The sequence below is a fragment of the Culex quinquefasciatus genome, chromosome 2, assembly GCF_015732765.1.
Source record: "Culex quinquefasciatus strain JHB chromosome 2, VPISU_Cqui_1.0_pri_paternal, whole genome shotgun sequence".
NCBI lineage: Eukaryota > Metazoa > Arthropoda > Insecta > Diptera > Culicidae > Culex > Culex quinquefasciatus.
In genome coordinates, this window is record NC_051862.1 from 48,604,805 (window position 1) to 48,623,453 (window position 18,649).

General features: G+C 41.5%; 1 protein-coding gene, 1 long non-coding RNA gene and 1 pseudogene across 4 annotated transcripts in view; 2 read left to right on the forward strand and 1 right to left on the reverse strand.

Annotated features, from left to right (window-relative positions):
• The window catches only part of LOC6046760 (transcription factor AP-2-epsilon), a 287,781-nt gene that overhangs the window by 34,346 nt on the left and 234,786 nt on the right, over window positions 1-18,649 (forward strand). The window lies entirely within an intron of this gene.
• Window positions 9,022-10,210, forward strand: LOC6046549. Of its 2 annotated transcripts, none has more exons than XR_005277088.1 (3): window positions 9,022-9,123; window positions 9,769-9,844; window positions 10,123-10,210. It is a non-coding gene; the product is annotated as an uncharacterized LOC6046549 (long non-coding RNA). The 2 variants fall into 2 exon arrangements; XR_005277087.1 differs by having other exon boundaries at window positions 9,773-9,844; window positions 10,043-10,209.
• On the reverse strand, window positions 11,448-12,993 carry LOC6046543 (annotated as a pseudogene).

The window sequence follows — 18,649 nt, forward strand, 5'->3', positions numbered from 1 at the left end:
AAATTCTTGGCTTTTAATCGCCCAACAAAAGTCAGATCAATTTGGATGTCAATATGTTATAGCCACGTATTATTTTCACCGCGCCCGATGCCCGATTAAATATTATTATTAAAACTAAATCTTCGACCCAAATAACAATCTTTTTCGCTGGATTATTATAATCATTACAACCACGTGATCAGCGTTGCCACAATCATCATCATCATGTATACGAAGTTATAGATCGTCATAGTGTCTGAGGCCAGCCGGTCTCAACCAGCCTCATTGGAGGTTCCCCCGAAAAAAGGGTGGGTCAAAATCCGGCCCTTCGCGGAGGCCAACTCACATGGCTCTTCACGCGAGCTCAGCTCGTTTCGCGTTTATAAAAATAAATAAATTATTCTGATAGACAACTAAATTGGTTCGATCAGCAGCCCCGGCAAGGTAAGGTTCTCGGTTTTGGAGCCTCTTCTGGGGTCTCGAAGGCGAATCGAAAAAAGCGTTCCTTGATTGTTTCGGTAATCAAATGAGTAATCCACCTAGTGGAACCTTGGTTTTCCTAACTTTTTCGGCGAAACATTTTCCTTGAAAATCAAATTAATTTCAAATCGTCATCGCGTGTAATTTTCACGTCACTTTGATCCATTATGAGTGAAAAGCTCGATATCATCCGAGTCCGATTGTATCAATTTCATCAAAATTTCCAAAATTACACTCAAAGCTCACGTTTCAAAAAGGGGTCCAGACGGTTCAGATTTATTGCCACATTTGACGAGCTCGGGAGACAGGTGGTCTTCACGTCAAATTGGATAAGCATTTTTCGCGAAAAATGCGAGGACCAAGGATTGCGTGATACTTGATTTGGTGGTGCAACAATTTCCAAATTTGGCGGGTTCAAATTCGATAATGTTTCGGGCCGCTCTTCTATGGAATGATTTACGAGGCGTGTTTTAAATTGAGAATAAATTGATGCTGGCATAGGAGTATCATCTGCGGCTGAGGTACTCCACGGAGTTTTGGAAGTGCAATTTTGGACCCGGTGAGACAGGAGATTGAAAGCAAATGATGACGGATTGAAGGGAATGCATCGCGGTCAAAGGCGGATTTTGATGGATGTTGGGCAATTTTTGGAGCGCTCGGTGAAGGTTCTTGGAAACGCAATTTTTGTCTGGGACAGATGGGGAAATAAATCAAACATTGATCGCGTTCAGATGCTTAGTGAAAAATATTGTTCATCGTTATTTTTACTAAAAAATCCTATTACTTCAAATTTCCTCTTGCATTGAGGAAAAAGAGTTCCGCAAAATCGTGAACACCCGTGCCATGGTACAATTTTCAAAAACGTACCATGGAATTTGAACACTTTCGTGGTTCCCATTTTCATGAACGGGTGTTCACGATTTTGTAAAAAAAAACGATTTTGGGAACTCTTTTTTCTTCGTTTAACAACAAAATCTACTCATAAATCATGCTATAATAATTAATTTTCAAAACCATTTAAAAGCAATACTCCAAATCGGTATACAGTCAAGACTCGATTATCCGAAGCCCTTGGAAATTTTTCAACAAAAAAAAATTTTTTTTTCGTTGTCTTATTGTAGATTGTCGAGCTCAACTAAACTACTCTAAAAATATTGAAAATATTTAAATCAAAGATGGTGGCCAAAATACCGGAGACGAAATATTGAAAAAATGCATTTTGTAATTTAACAGGCAGTCAACTATTCAAATTTTACAAAATGGGGTCGCAGAACTCAAATTTGATGTAAAATGTAATATAATTAAAAAAACAACCTTTTTTGGTTTTTGGTTCAATAGTTGTCTCATGAAAAACATCGGATAATCGAGTTCGGACTGTGTTAGGTATTCAATATTTACTTTCATTATTTTTCTAGGCAATGTTCGATTCTCCTCAAAGAGTTAAAATACTTTCTAGGAGTCCTGATCGTTAGGGGGTGGGTTTCAACTAGCGGTGTACTGAATTTTCATTCCAGAAGTCGTTAGATCGATTTTCGTATACATTTTACAGATGAAAAGATATTTTTTTATCGAAACCCATCTAGAGACTCAGTTGGGTTGTACAGGTTTAAATTAGTTTTTTACTGTCTACTTGTTTTGTCCTTTAATTTCTTAAGAAATATCACAATTTTTCTCTAGGTTTTAAAACTTGTACTTTTTTAATTCAGACAAAATTTTGTCCATAAATTTCTGTGACGAATGAAGCAATTTAGGGGAACAGCATCTAATTACATCGTGCCTCTAACGTTGTCATATCAGCACTTTGACATTCAATTACAGCTCATATAAAGCGTTTTCAACTGAAATCAAATAATTAATAGTTCAATAGGAAGAGAGCAAGCAAGTTTCTATGTATAATTTTGCCAAATAAATTGTTTAAATAATGAAAATCAGAAAATTGGACGGAGTTAGAAGCGAGTGCTTAACCTGCCAAAAATACGAGAAGTTCCCCTAATAGTACTCGTTTTTCTTTACAAATTTTCCAAGCATTTTAGAGGGCTTGTCAGGTCATACAATCTTGAGAAGAGATTTCATAATCGATTAGGGGCTTCGGCAGTAGTTGTGCTTTTCGGAAAAAAGAACACGGAAAAATCGTGATTTTTTTATTTATCTTTTGGCACTAGAGGTAAAATTCCCAAAATACACATTCGCCTATCAATTTGAAAGAACTTTAATTTATTACGAAAGAAATTTTCAAATTTAAGGTTTAGTTAAATCAATCATTTTGTAGAAGAGGGGTAAATTTCACATTTGTTCTATTTTTTAACATTAATGATTGAATCAATGACTCGGAAAAGGGTACACGGAAAAAATCACGATTTTTATGTTTCACTTTTATTACTAGAGGTAAAATTAAAAAAATACAAATTTTATTTTAATATTTGTGATTCGATAAAATAAATAAAATAAAAAAAAAATGATATTTAGAAAATATTAATACAGTCGATTCTCTGGTTGTCAATATCCAAGGGATCGTCGAGGAAGAGAAGCATCAGTTTACAGAACGATGCAAAATGAAGACTCGATTGAAATTTGTTTTTTTTCTTGCTGACCAGTTATAGGAGAGCAATTCCAGCCCAAAACAGGAATTTTTCAGGTACTTTTTTCTCGACCTTCTTCGATTTCAATGAAACTTTGTAGACATGTTATCCTTCGCTTGTATAATCCATTTTTGTGTATATGGTGCTAGTTCCACTCGATAATGACATTTGAGAAGGGCGTAAGTGTTTTAAATATTTTTTTAATTCGGAATTTAAATATTTCTGTATTTCGAAGCCGTTGCATCGTATCAAAATGTGGTCAAAGACAAACTTGTAGGAAATTTGACGGGCTTTTCGATAAAATACACTGAAAAAAAAACACTTTTATGAATTTTTGAGTTTTAAGTTTACAAAGTCAAATTTGAAGATAGCCACGATTTTCGTTGGAGGCTGTGTTTTTTAAAAACGTCAAAATTTTCAAAAACCGAATACGGGAATCGATTTCAGACAATTTTACATAAAAGTCTCCATATTGACCATTGTCCTAAGTCCAATCCTTGTGAAGTTACAGCGGTTTTAAAATAAAAATGTTGAAAAATAGGTTTTGATGGTTTTGGCAATTGCTATATGACAGACTTGATTTTCAGTCTCGTAAATATTTTACGGAAAGCTCGTCAATTTCCCATAAGTTTGTCTTTGACTACATTTCAATTGGTTGTATGGGCACAGATATAAGCTAATTTACTATCCAGGTTACTATACTACACTGAAAAATATGATGTTTTCAATTATGAGCAATGTAATTAGCTTATATCTGCAAGCTCATACATCCAATTTAAATGTTGTCAAAGACAAACTTATGGGAAATTGGACGAGCTTTCCGGTAAAAATATTTACGAGACTGAAAAATCAAGTCTGTCATATAGCAATTGCCAAAAACCATCAAAAAACCTATTTTTTCAACATTTTTATTTTTAAAACCGCTGTAACTTCACAAGGATTGGACTTAGGACAATGGTCAATATGGAGACTTTTATGTAAAATTGTCTGGAGAATCGATTCCCGTATTCGGTTTTTGAAAATTTTGACGTTTAGAGCACTTTTCAAAAAAACAGTTTCAGTAAATGATTTATGTATTTTTTTAGGTGAGTTGCTCCATCCTGCATTTTTCGTGAGTCTTTTTGTAACATCTTAGGCTATCTTCACAAAAATTTTGAACGAAAAAAATCGTGGGCTCCCCCTCAAATTTGACTTTTAAACTTAAAAATCAAAAAATCTCATAAAAGTTGGGTGTTTTTTTCTTTCAGTGTATTTTTATCGAAAAGCCCGTCAAATTTCCTACAAGTTTGTCTTTGACCACATTTTGATACGATGCAACGGCTTCGAAATACAGAAATATTTAAATTCCGAATTACAAAAATATTTAAAACACTTACGCCCTTCTCAAATGTCATTATCGAGTGGAACTGGCTCCATATACACAAAAATGGCTTATACAAGCGAAGGATAACATGTCTACAAAGTTTCATTGAAATCGGAGAGGGTCGGGTACAACCGATTCCCTATTTGGCATGGAATTGCTCAGGAGAGAATCATGGCAACGTCCAGCAAACAAAAACAAATAAATGTCAAACACACTTCAAAGCTTCGTTTCTCAAAGAAAAATGTATATGCAAGCCATGAGAAAGTAAAATTATTGACAACCGGAATAGATATTTGAAGCAAATAGAATCCAAGGGACCGTCGAGGAAGAGATCCTTCAAGCAAGAGAAAATATCAAAAAACAAAACTAATCATATATATTTTATATGCCAAATTTATATTCAATTTAGACAATCAAAAAAAAAAATTTACCATGATCAGTTTTTTTTGAATTTTAAAAATATTCTCTGAGGAAATAGCACCCATGAAAAAATAAAAACAATAAATTGAAAAGCTGAGAAAATTATAAAAATATGACATAATTAGACGTATTGTTATTTCAAATTCGAATGTGATGTGCTGGCTGGACCATTTCCAACACCCCCACAACTATCATTTTGAAAGAGCTTTAATTAATTATTTATGAAATTCACAAATGTTTGGCTTATTTCTAAAAAAATATAAAATTTAGTTGAATAGACGTAACAATTTCCATTAGTTTTATTTTTTAACATTGACAATTGAATCAATGGTTCCAAGGTTCACCTAATTAATCTTCATTTATAACAATATTACAACAATTAGTTGAATAGACGTAACAATTCCCATTAGTTTTATTTTTAACATTGACAATTGAATCAATGGTTCCAAGGTTCACCTAATTTATCCTCATTTCTAACAATATTACAACTTGAAGAGGGTATATTTCAGCAACCAGCAGTTCTATCAACTTATTATAAGAAATGTTTTCAGCGTATCAAAAATAATTTTAATTATATCTAAAATACATGAAAACAGTTTTTTCAATGTTTAAACTAAATGTCATTAAAAGATGCTTTTAAAAAAAATTGAAAATTTAATCTCAAATACAAATTCAATTTTGCATCTGAAAAGGGATTTCTAAATGTTGTGTAACAAAATGTTTGATATTTTCCAGTCATTCAAAATGCATAGCTCTGGTTACAAATTTTGCACCATATTATACCTTATCGCAAAAGATGCATAAACATAACGAAAAAAATGAAAATTAAAATTACTTAAAAAATCTAATTTATGGTTATAGAGAGTGAATAAATAATCGGGAATTTTATTTCTTTTTACTATTTTTTTATAAAACCTACAACTTTCTTGAATACACCAGAGAGAAGGGAATACTCTTTGAATACACCACATCGGATAGGAAATTCTTTCTTAAGATAGAGATTTTCGAATATTCATGTCTATATTTCTAAATGATTTAAAAAAGCATGGTTTAAAGTAATGTTACTGAATGTGGAAACTTTTTTGTGATTTAGTTGATAAGTATTCAGTTATCATTTATTTTCTGATTTATGCTCATATGCATATGCAATTTATCATCATCATCAACCATCTTTGTCAAATCCTAAGCTAAATCTGAAAACATTCGGTTGGTTTAAATTGCTGTATAATCACATTACACGTATGCAAACAAAACAAACACCAATTTGTCACGCAAGGTAACCCCTTTCCAAAATAAAACAACCAAATTATCCCACACATGGAACCGAACGCGCTAAACGTCACATTCTTATCGTTTTCCGCTGATCTACCCTTCTCGTCCAAAAACACTCAAAATCTTCACTTTTACTTTCAAATTCATACCAGCAAATGTATGATGTGTATGCCCATGCCCACCATTACATTACAAAGATAGCTCTTCCGCCAAAACCCCCGAAAATGTAACCAGCGAGGCAAATTTTATGCTCTTTTAAGTGCCTAATTAGGTTTATCGAGCATTATCGGCCGACCATCGCTAACGTTTGTACCGCGTTTTGTTCGTGTGCCGTCGTTTTGCGCACCCCTCGTTTCGAAGGGACGGGCGTTGTCTGTGTGATATGCGTTGCACACACGCGACCTTCCGTCAAGGACTTTAAAAGGGCTCTCTAACCCTCTTTTTTTTTTGGGCACGTTCCCATGACTGTATCACATTGTATTCAAATGTGAAGTTTGGGGGAAAATTTGCATTGAGATAGTTGAAATTTCTCAATTTATCAATGTTTATATTTGGATATGGTTTGTTTTTTTTGTTTTTAAACATTGGGAATTTCTCAAATACAGAACGCCAAAATTCTACAATGGACGTTTTCGAAGAATTTATTGCTGTTGTTCAAAAAATTTGAAAACATAAGTTCAACATTGTATTGACAGCTTGCCTGAAACTAAAAACCCCAATTAGTTTACATTCCCTACCGATTCATTGCGCTCGTGCTGAACCGTTTAAGAGTATCGTGTCTTTTTGCCTAATTTTAAGCATTTTTGCATTCCAAAACTCAGAGTCCAACTTTCGTCGCTTGTGGGCACACTTTTTGCTCCCTCTTTTTTTTTGTCTTGTGCTCCCATTTTCAGCAAATCGTTTTGGCTCCCCCGAAAGATCCAAACTACATCTTGGCAACAAACTAGAAACCCCCCTCAAACATACACACACACAGTTTTATCTCTTAATCCCTAATTGGTTGCTACCCTTTGGCTAGTTTTTATGCCACGTTTATGAAAAACAGACCCCAAGAAAAAAAAAGAAAGGGAAGCAGATCTTTGGCACTGCAAAAGTGTTGCCACCGAATTTGAGGTTTGCCTCCAACCATCCAATAAGTGCCAGACTAAATGATGCGTTCTGGGGGGACCAAGAAAATTCAAATTTTAAGCCTCTCCCTCCAAAAGCACGGTGAAGAAAACTTTTTCCCGCTACTGTCAGCTTTCGAAAAAGAAGCAAGATTAATTCCAAATTCTGTGATGTGATAAAACGTGTGATTAGAAGGAATTGAATGAATTTTAACACTTGTTTTGTACAAATATCCCCGAGGCAACGCCAGTTGTTCTCGGAGAGCGGAGATCTCCTTTGGGCAGCTTCCGACGATGGAATTTGTCTGGGGGAAAAAGTTTCTTTCCAGGACTTTTTATCACTTTGGGTGACATTGACGGTGGCGAGCAGGGAAAAGTGTAAATTGATTTATCGTGTTTTTCTGCTCGCTGAGTTGTTTTGAACTGAAAAGTTATGTAATGTTAAGTTGGCTTGAAATTAAAAAAAAAAACAGAATAATGTATTCATATTTCTTCAATGTTTTTTCAGGAAATTTAGAAGCATTCAATAAAATTTAAAAATATCATCGTATTTTTTGTTAATGGGGGATCGCAGCAAGCCTTGATCGGGATCGGTTGGCTGAATGTTTTGCTCCGCGTTTTTGCCTTCCTCACCTTACTGAGGAAAGGCTATAAAATCACTCGAAAAATGAACTTTCTAATTAGACCTCCTAGACCTACCTTCATTTGTACATATCGACTCAGAATCACCAGCTGAGCAAATGTCTGTGTGTTTGGCTGTATGTAGACATGTGTACCAAATCAATGTCACTGGAATATCTAGTCACAGGTTCAACCGATTTTGGCCGGAATGGGTTTCATCGATCCGTCTTAACGTCCCCTACGTTGCTATTTAAAACCAATAAGTTTGATTAAGTATTTTTAAAGTTATGTTAAAAACTGTTTCATATAAACATAAAATTTTGGTAAAAGGGTGGTTTTTTCAAGAAACCTTCACATACTATATATTTTTAGAAAGCACATGAGAAGACCTTTCAGGTGGATTGAAAAAAGTGATTAGACTTACCTATCCAAAGTTATGAGCACTTAAATATCAGTTGAGAAGAATAACATAACCTCACTCGTTTTTTACTACTTTTGTTTTGGTTTTCAAATTCGGATGTACAGGGTGATCCAACTAAAAAAATGTGAAATGGAAGTCGATGATCGATGAATAGAGCTGTGCCTTGTATTCAATAAAGTACCCCAAAGAAGATTACTTTTTAATCAAACCCAAATACGTAATAAAACAAACTATAGGGAGCATTTTTTTTTATTACGCAACGCAGATTTTTTTGTCAAAATCGTCTCCTTGCGATCAAGCAAACTGTAATTACAAAAACCGACTCGGTCCTCGACAGGTCCCAGTAACTGCCCACCATTGAAAAAACGGCTAATATCCACTTTTGGCAAAAACGAGATATTAGCACTAGGTGGTAGAGGATGTTCCAACGCATCTATTGGAACTTGAATTTCACTGAAATAGTGTTTAGACTTGGCTGCCGATGCGAAAAACCAAACGGCTAATATGCCACTCTTATGGGAAATTGCCTTGATGGAGATTTAATGACAAACACTAAAACGCGTTTTTCTCGGAATACTTGATTTGGCATAATAGCCGAATTTTCAATTATGGGCAGAGTACCGAAAAGGACCTAATGAAAAATATATGAATAAAAATCATTCCATTTTTTTCCACAATGATTGGAATGATGAGAATGGTTTGCTGTATACTTTTTTCAGATTATCGTGTAAACTTCAAAACATCAAAACAAAATGTTTTCTTCCCATGTTTGTAAACGATCGTGTGTTCGTTCCGTCATCGTTTGCGGCAAGCGAAAGAACCTGTTGAAGTGCCTCATAACGCGTACCAGGAACCCGGAATTGGACCTCGCGAAACAACCCGGTGGAAGAAGACGTTTTAAAAAACTAGCGAGAGATAAGCTGGGTCGAGGAAGTATAACCAGGCCACCTCCATCACGACTAACGTCTCGACCAACTCGACGGAAGATCGTCTGGTGGTGAACTAATCCGTCGAGGACTCTCACCCTCCTCGAAACGTGGTGTCCGTACTACATGACCTTAAAACGATGATCCGGGAGATTATCCGCTGGCTCCCGTGGGGTAGCCCCACTGTCCAATGGTGGAGATTACCCTTGTAAGGATGGCAGTGTCACTGGCAAGGATCAGACCGCTGGTTGTACTGATCGGACAGTCCCGGACGCACAACCCGAATGAGCCGCATGATGTCTTGAACACGATTCCGGCCCAGCTGTGTCGAGCGTGTCGAAGGTGGGTTCGATCCGGGAGGTAAACGCGGAGAGCATCGGCAGGTTGGTCACGGTTCGAGAAATCATTTCCCGTTGCACCGAGGTGAAGCCCATGATGACGGTGACCACGTGTCGAGGGGAGTCCTCACCGAATTGGTTAACCCGAGACAGTCTTCTGGTGGAAACGATTGTCGTGATGGAGGTGGCCGTGATAGTGGCTGGTTATACCTCCTCCACCCAATTTGCCTCTGGCTTGTTTTTTAAACGTCCTCTTCCACCAGGAAGGCCTTGGTTCTGGGACTGCTGAGTGAGACGTTCCTGGAAGCCCGCCAGATCTTCTGTTCAGTGTTTGAACAGGTCCGAGGATGGCGAGACGAGCAACGACTACAGATTGTCAAGGGAAACAGATTGGCCAATGTTTGACAGATCCCAAAGCGCTGGACACCAACCGCCCTTTACGCCCAGCAAAACTGGCAGTGTTGCAAGCGCAAAACATACGTTGCCAGTGCCTATTTATTTTGCATCGACCAATCTGTTTCCCTTGACAATCTGTAGCAACGACCTGTTCATCGACGTTCGGCGATTGTTTATGCTACATACGAAAAATATTTGATTTGGATGGAAATTGTCTTAAGTGGTCAGCGTGGTAGCGTCTCACCCCAGTAAGGCCTGGGTTCAATCCCAGACGGACCCGGTGGCATTTGCCTGATCACGTCAGTCCATTTGCGTAAAAAAGGTTTTGGGTGGCTCACCCAAAAGCAGAAACTTGCAACAGAGACCACAAAAGACTCGGGGGTCTTTAAGGTGGATTGCTTTGCTAAGGTGTCGCTCCCACCGAAGAAGCCGAACTGCGAGAGAAGGTGGAGCGCTTACGACTGGTGCAACGGAACAGGAAGTGTACATTGAGGCAACTGAGGATTCCAACCCGCGGTTCGTGTCCACCTGAGAGATGCGGGAAATTAAGCACATTCTGCTACAGAGCAATAAATTGAATAAATTCGCTGTGAGAAACAAATTCAAATTTTATTTTTGAGCCTTCTTCAGTTTGCGCTTTTCAACAACCTTGCTTTTCACTACCTTCTTCAGCACCAACTCGTCCGGCTTTTCCGCCTCGACAAAACTTACGCCTTTTGCTCCAGGAAAACTTTCACCACTATCCCGAACCGTTCGCCGTGTTCTTTCAGCATTTTGTCTCCTTCCGCAGCCAATCTTTCCGCTCGACCTTTCGCTGCTCCTGTTCGAACTTCCACTTAGCTTCCACCTCGTCCGGATTAAGGCCCTGCTCGAGCAATTTTTTAAGCTGGTAGTTGTGCCTCCGCTTGTCAAAGTACTTGTTGTGCGCCGGGCCACGCCAACCGGCATGGTGATACGCTGGTCCACCGGAAGTTCCGTTAGCTTCGTGTTGATTAGGGCTTCAATTACCCCCAGAAATTCCAGAACGCACGGAATCGGAAAATTGAAATCGAAAGGCCTGCCGCTTCTCAGGCAGAAACCGCCTAATCGCATCCAAATCCTCGTCGAAGCTACTGCTCAAACCTGGTCCGCCTAACTACGAGCAGATTGCCAAGGCTTGCGGACGACCAAGGCCAAGACGGTGAAGAAACTGTTCTACCAGAAGCTATCGATCAGCATCAATGAGCTGGAAAACAAAAAGCAGAAGAAGGAGCTCATTCTGTACCCGAACAAGAACGGTACCGTGGCGAGCCTGCTGGCGGAAGCGGCCAAGGTGATCGAGTTCCACGAGACCAAGTTGCTGAGAATATCCGAGCTGTCCAAGAACCGACTCGCGCCCGGACCCGCCAAGGACACTCCTCTGGAAATACTCGTCCGACAGGAACTGGAACGTCTTGAATAAGCCATGCCCGAAGTAATTCAGGCGCATCTCAGCCGGATCGTACGATTTGAAGAAGATCAGCAGGACGTTCTGCTCGATCGGCTTCAGGTCCTGGTAGTCGTATCAGCTGGACCTAGTGTATCAACACGTGTTGGTCGCCTCGTTGCGCTCAGTACGACGGCACTGCTCGTCCAGCCGCTCCTGCAGTTCGTCCAAAATGTCGGTGCTTTTGACATCTTCCAACACCTCGTGAATCGTGGACTCGCGCACGTACACCAACATGTACGCGTTGCTGCTGTGCCGGATGTTCAGGTCGTTGTCGTGGCCGCCGTAGTTCTGCTCGATCGCCTCGTTGCGAGTGCACCGCGACACCTCGTCGTCGTCAAACTTGCACCACTTGCCGCCGTTCTTCGGTTGATGTATACCACGTAGTGGCCGCCGTGGTTGTCCCCGGAGTGTACGAGCACGGCGTGCAGGTTGTACGTGTCCTCGGGCTTCTCCAGGAACGGGTCCAGGTTGATCTTCTCGTCGAACTCGAACCGGTCGTTAAACTTTACGAAACTGTACGTAATGGGGTCTTACTGAAAGCGCATAAGGTGCAGATGCAGTACGGGGGGGGGGGGAACTTGCTGAACAGGATGCCCTTCTCGGCCTTCTGCAGGCCGTGCTCGCCCGCGTCGTACTTGTTGTCGTCGTTGATGATTTCCGTCGCGATGTAATTCTTGAAGGACTCGTTGATGTTCTTTTTGCCCTTGATGTTCAGCTGGATGTCGTAGAACTTTTCCGTGCGACGGGATGGTTCACTCCAGGCTGGTGCCCTCGGTGCCCTTCATTTTGTTTTCCGGCTTGGCGAGCAGCACGCGGAGAAATTCTGCATGAACGAGTCCAGCGCGTCCCAGCGGAAGCTCTTGGAACACACGCTGCAATGCCAACGCGACCGACTTGCACACGACGTCCGCTTGGGTTGGCATTTTGTACACCGCTTTACGCAGCTGATTCGTAAAGTATAGCGTCTGCAGCAGGGAGTTCATGTAGCAGGTCGCTCCCTGGTTCTTGAGGCCCACGTAGCCGGTGTGCTTCTTCGAGTCCCAGAAAATGCCCCGCAGAGGCTCGGCCGTGACGTGCACTTCCAGCGTGATGGCATCGTTCTGAATGTAACCGTTCTCCGGGTTGGTGGATGTCGTTCCAGTTCATTAAGAACGAAAAGCCCCAATCGTTATCGACGCGACTGAACACGTGACGGATTTAGCGCACGAACGGATCCCGGTTCGGGATGACCGAAAGCAGCCGCAGCTCGGCCGACGCCGAACAGCTCCAGTTTGCGGTGTCACTTTCGCCGTTACACTGCAGGAAGAAGCTTTGCTGGGCGGCGACGTTGTGTTGTTGGTTCGCCGCATGGCCATTATCTTCCAGGGCAGATTGCGCACGTAATACACCTGCGACAGGACCGAATCCGTCAGCTTGCTCAGATTCTCCACCTTAAAGCTAAAGGTCGCCTCCGACCGGACCTCGTCGTCCAGATTGTTCTGATCGTTCATGTTCATCTGTTTGGGGACCGGCGGACACTGCTTCGCCACCACCTCCGTTCGCTGGGTTTACCACTGTTATAGAGCTTGCGTATCCATTGCTTCTACGGTCTTGTCGTAGTCCATAGCGGCGTTCAAGGCCCCGCCAGCGGTCGGAAGAAATCTCAGCTCGGTGCCAATGTTGGTCCTATGCGGTTCCGGAATCGTACTCCTGCGACACGACTCAGACGTTCCGCAAACAGAACTGTCAACGTTCAACGCGAAAAAGGGGCAAAATAGCAAAATTGAAACCTCTGCCCCGATGACGGTCGATTTGCGTGTGGCTGGCAGAAGTGCTTTTTCCGTCGTCAAAATCCGCTCCTTCCGCCCGTTCCGGAAGTTCTCCGGCTGCACCAGCAGCGGCCCAACACGGTTCAGGTCCAGCGGGTGGTCACGGCATCGGAAGAAACGCACAAATTAGTCTAAATTGCGAAAAATTCTAGCAACCTGTTCGAAAAAAAAATTTTTGTTTTGATTTTGTTTATTGACGGTTGCAGCTAGCAGGCGATGCACGCTAAACAGATTTAGAGAAAATTGCTACTTTTAACGAAGAAAAATAAGGCATATTTGAATCAACAAAACGTTTTGCCTTCCTCACCTTACTGATGTTCGTTCGTTTGATGGCTAGTTCCACACTGAGTGCCACACTCAGAGCTGTCAAAGTGTTGCTTTGAAGAAACTCGCGCTAGTTCCGCACGAGTTTCACCGCCATCTTGGAACTGAAACTCTAGTGCCGAACTCGATATTTTTTCAGTTTCATGCGAGTTCCACGCACACTGACAAATGACGTTCGATTGAACCAAAACTGGCACCGACGAGTGCGGCACTCAGTGCCGCACTGGATCTTCAAACGAACGTACCATGAGGAAAGGCTATAAAATCACTCGAACTCAATGTCATTCCAGTGACTCTTCACTGACTGAGCCGATTTTGACCGTACTGGTCTCATTCGATTCGTTTTGGGGTCCCATAAAGGCCTATTGAAATTCATAAAGTTTGATCAAGTATTTTAAAAGTTATGCTAAAAAAACTGTTTCATACAAATTCTAAATGTTCCTAAAAAGAGGGTTTTTTTCACAGAAACCATACATATTATATATTTTTAGAACGGTCATAAGACGACCATTAAGATGGCTTAAGAAAAAATTGGATTGAACCGAGGTGGAGTAAATTTTGGCTGATTTTAATGTGACGTACTTTATTACGTGACGCAAAAAATCGGATTTTTAGACCCCCTCCCCAAAATTTCCATACAAATTTAAAAAAAAAATTGTATGGAGCTTAACACGGCCTCCGACCCCCCCCCCCAACTGCATTACGTGATAAAAGAACGCTCCTAATACCCTCCCCTTAAAGTATCCACGTGGACAATTGGGTACTAAAGCCCTATGTCAATTTTTATGTACAACGGTAAAAAACACGATTACAAACCATTTCTGATCACTTTTTTTCATTTTAATGCAAAAAAAAATATTGACAAGACAACATTTTTTTGATAGATCAACTATGGTCCCCTTGGAACGAGCTGTCAAGTAGGAGCTTTTCTGTCAAGATGGACCGCGAGGATAATTTTTCAAAATTGATTTAAAAATCAATTTTAAACTCTTTGTGGTCGTACAAAGGGTCATTGTACTCAGAAAAATAAGCTTTATCGCTGCAAACAATAATATCAGCAATCCAAGCTTCATTTTAGGACCCAATTCATTAAGGGATCCGCTCAGCTGTCAAAATAGCTGGCACAAAAAATATAGCCTGCTTTGATCGAGCAATGTATACATACATCATTGGGAAGGAAAAGTAGTGATTTTTTATTGCTATTTTTTCGGCCAAATGATGTTTGTGGTTTAAAATCGTAGAAAATAGGAAAAAACTAGAAATTTTGTAGGGGCCACATTTGTATTGTACTTTTTAACAGTTTCTACAGAACAGACCTTAAATAAGTCATTTTAAATTGAAAAAATGAACAAAAACAGAAAAATCGTGTCTACAACAAAATCACCTCAATGGCATATACATCATATCGCCGTAAAACGGCAGTTGAATGTAGATGGTGCAAGTGATAGTTTGCTTCAGAAATTTGAAGAACATTTGTTCCTCGTGTCATGTCTGTTCGTCCGTATTATCACATCATAAAAAAGGAATCGAGAAATTAAAAGTGTTTCATGGAGTTAAACTTTCTGTCCAGATGCTGTGAAGTTTACCATGACAGTTTGCAAAGTTTTACTCCATGTTTCTGGCTCACATCTCTCTTATTAATTCCTCGATAGGCGTGCTGTTTTTTGACAGCACTTTCAAAATCATTCAGTTTTCGTCAAAACCGAACCCACTCAGAAATGAGTAAAGGGGCATCTGTAAAATTTGAGTGAATTTCACTCAGATCTGGGTGAATATCACTGTTTTCGTGGAATTCTGAGTGAAATTCACTCAAATCAGATATATCTGATATTTCTGAGTAGGTTCGGTTTTGACGAAAACTAAGTTATTTTGAACGTGCGTGCGCCTTGCCTTATCTAATCAAGTGCTTTGGTATAGAATGGCACAGCCCTATTCCTCGATCATCGACTGTCATTTACTGTTTTTGAACTGTGTCATCCTGCAGCATTAAATTGGAAGTAAACATAAACAAAACACAGAATTTGAACGAAAATGACGAAAGAATAATAATTGGTTGCCTGGTTTTCCAATCTGGATGCTCAGATTACCACTTTTTGCGGGAAAATTTAGTAAAGGCCGATCTGGTTGAGTAAGCACCCAGATCGTCAAGGCCACCGCCATCCTGGACCGAGGCAAGAACGTTTCAGTTTTTCTCGAACGTGAGTAATTGCTGAGTGGCACTCCGGAAATGGCCTTTGCCATGGACGCCCACACAACCAACGCTCAAGTAAGTTTTTTATTGTGATAATTCTGAATCCAATTATTAAATTTGAGCATTCTGTGAGGGGGAAATATAAGGATGCACGTAGGTCAGGGGCGACAATTTTGTGGGGTCACGGATCCTTTGATCCTTTGGCAAGATAGGCTGCCCTCTCAAGTGCCCCCCCATATTCAGTCAAAAATCGGCGCTGCTGACGTAGATATTGTAGTGTCCGGGGTGGACACGTAATGAAAGACCAATTACAAAAAGAAACTAGCGTTTATTGCGTCTGGTTTGCTCGGTTGCTAACAACGGAATGACAATCTAAAGAGCGAGGCCTGACCGGCCTACTTGGATGTAACATCTCCCCCCTTAAGCCATCCTGTACGGAGTGGATTGAAGCGAAAGAGTCGCAGGAGATATCCGGTCGCCGACTGCGATGGAACAACTTCTTCAGCTTCGTCGCTTGAGTGATCGGCAGATTCGGTCATCTCGTCGTCCAGTTTGGGTGTGGTAGCGGTAGGTACTGTAGGAGCAGACAGTCCGAAATCCTCCAACAAGATGGTAAGAGGAGACAGCTGGGCTGGTGGAAGGTTCTTCGGGCTTTGAGTCTTCAACTTCGCAACGGAACGCCGGACCACGCGACGGCAGTCCTCGAGAAAAACGTTGTAAGTTTCGTCTCCGACTCGTTCGACGACCTTTGCTGACCTCCACCGCCGGGAGTTTCCTCGATGAACCCGAGTGAAGACAATGTCCCCGGGCTTGAGACTCTGCTTGGCCGTGGACGGAGATGGTTCGTGATTAAGCTGGAGCTCTTGATGTTGCATTGAACTTGGTCTGGAAGCGATGTGGTTCACCACGAAGACACCTCTGGAGTTGACCTTGGGCTGCTTCTTGGGCGCTTTCTTCAACTTGACTGGATGCTCGTCCTGCTCGGACGAGGAGCTGCTGGTGGATGTGGACGCGCTCGAAGTTCTGGACACACACCTGCAATACCTCTTTGTGGCCAACGCGATTGCAGGTATGGCACACGTGTTCCGAAAAAGGGCAGTTGCGGACGAAGTGCATCTGACCGCATTTCCAGCAGGGATAAGGAGGCGTTTTGGAGTCCTTTCTTGATGAGCGCTGAGCACGATGGTCTGCTTTTAGGCCCTCCTGGACCGCGTGAACCGCTTGTGCTGAACTTGATGGTCGTCCAATCAGCGTGGTGTCCGCCTTGAGGTTGGCGTAGCGTTGAAATTCGTCGATGAGTGTCTGGAGGCTTACCGGGTTGCCCGCGGTTTCGGCTTCGATGCGTGAGAGAAGTCTGGCACGAATGTCTGCATAGTGCGGAGCTTGAAGTCCGCAGACAAAAATCAAACACTTGAACTGCTCAATTTTCAGCTTTTGAAGTCGAAGTCCTCACACGCACGGTTGACCTTCCTCCGTAAGCGATGATGTCGTCGGCATCGGATTTGGTCAATTGTAGACATCGGTAGCGCTTGTTGAAAGTTGAAGTTTGGGCACCGAAAATTTTCTTCAGCGTTGCTATGGTATCAGCAAACGACACATCCTTCGGCAGCGTTGGAAGGATGTAGTTTACGTAACGACTGTGAGACGGCGTGTCCAGCTTCCTCAGCAGGAGTCGCACCTTGGCAGCATCGTCCAGCTTACCCGCATCCTCCTCGAAAAGGCTCTCGTAGCGCTGGAACCAGCTTCCGAAGGTCACGTCGTTGTCAGGATCGAAAGAAAACTCTGCGATGTTTGCTGACAGGTTTTCCAGGATTTGCTCCGTGTTGACTGGTGCCGGTGCTGCGGAAGTGAGCTTTTGCAGGATCTGAGTGATCTGCAGGATCGCTTGCTGCACATCCGCCATGCTTCCGGGTCCGGCTTGGAATCCTCGTCGCCAATGTAGTGTCCGGGGTGGACACGTAATGAAAGACCAGTTACAAAAAGAAACTAGCGTTTATTGCGTCTGGTTTGCTCGGTTGCTAACAACGGAATGACAATCTAAAGAGCGAGGCCTGACCGGCCTACTTGGATGTAACAGATATATTCTTTTCAACTTTTTTATTAGGCCGGATCTCATATATTTTATTGAAAACGATGTCTGAACGGGTAATAAAAAGACGTTTTGCCACAAATTTTGAAAAAGTGGCGTCTTAATCGAATGTAATAAGTACTTAAGCTAAATTAATAGACCTACTGAAGGTAGGTACTTTATTGGATAAATTTACAATATAAATATGAGGAAGGCATCAGCCACCTAGAGGTGGATTAAGCAACGTTTTCATGTCTTCTCGTTCGAAATTCTTTGCTTGTGGTGTGTTCCGGTACGCGTTATTTAAGAATGTTCCGGATGGGTCTATTTCGCGGGTCGATTATCCGGTTTACAGAATCCGTGTTGTACTTCACCCGTGACTTCACCGGAGTTTGATGGGTTAAAGTGGAACCAGAATTCCGACGGTTTTTCGGAGGTGTTCACGTGGATTGGGCGTTGTGACATTTTGACGTGAAATCTCGGTCACCAAATAGTGTTTTTGAAGCCAAACTTTGGGTTTTAGTCTGGAAACAATGTTCGTCTCAAGTGACTGAAAATTGTGAAATTGCTCGATTTTTTCGAGTTTATTTTGTAAAATTGTGAAACTTAATTCTAAATTACAAAATGGAGGTGTTAAAAACTGTGCCTGCTGCTGGTAAAAATTTAGTGTAGGAAGTGAAGGGTGTGGGGGCGATTGTGGTTTGTGTTATGGAATTTTCTCAGACAAGGAAGAAGCAATTCGAGGTGGAGCATACTCCGAGAAAATCGGGGCCAGGTGGCTGTGGAAGCTGGAAACCAGTTCAACGACGACGGAGGCAATCGTGTGGATCACTTGGCGGCCACATCCGGCAACGCAAGAGATGCAAAGGAAGCGGGGATTTACATAAGA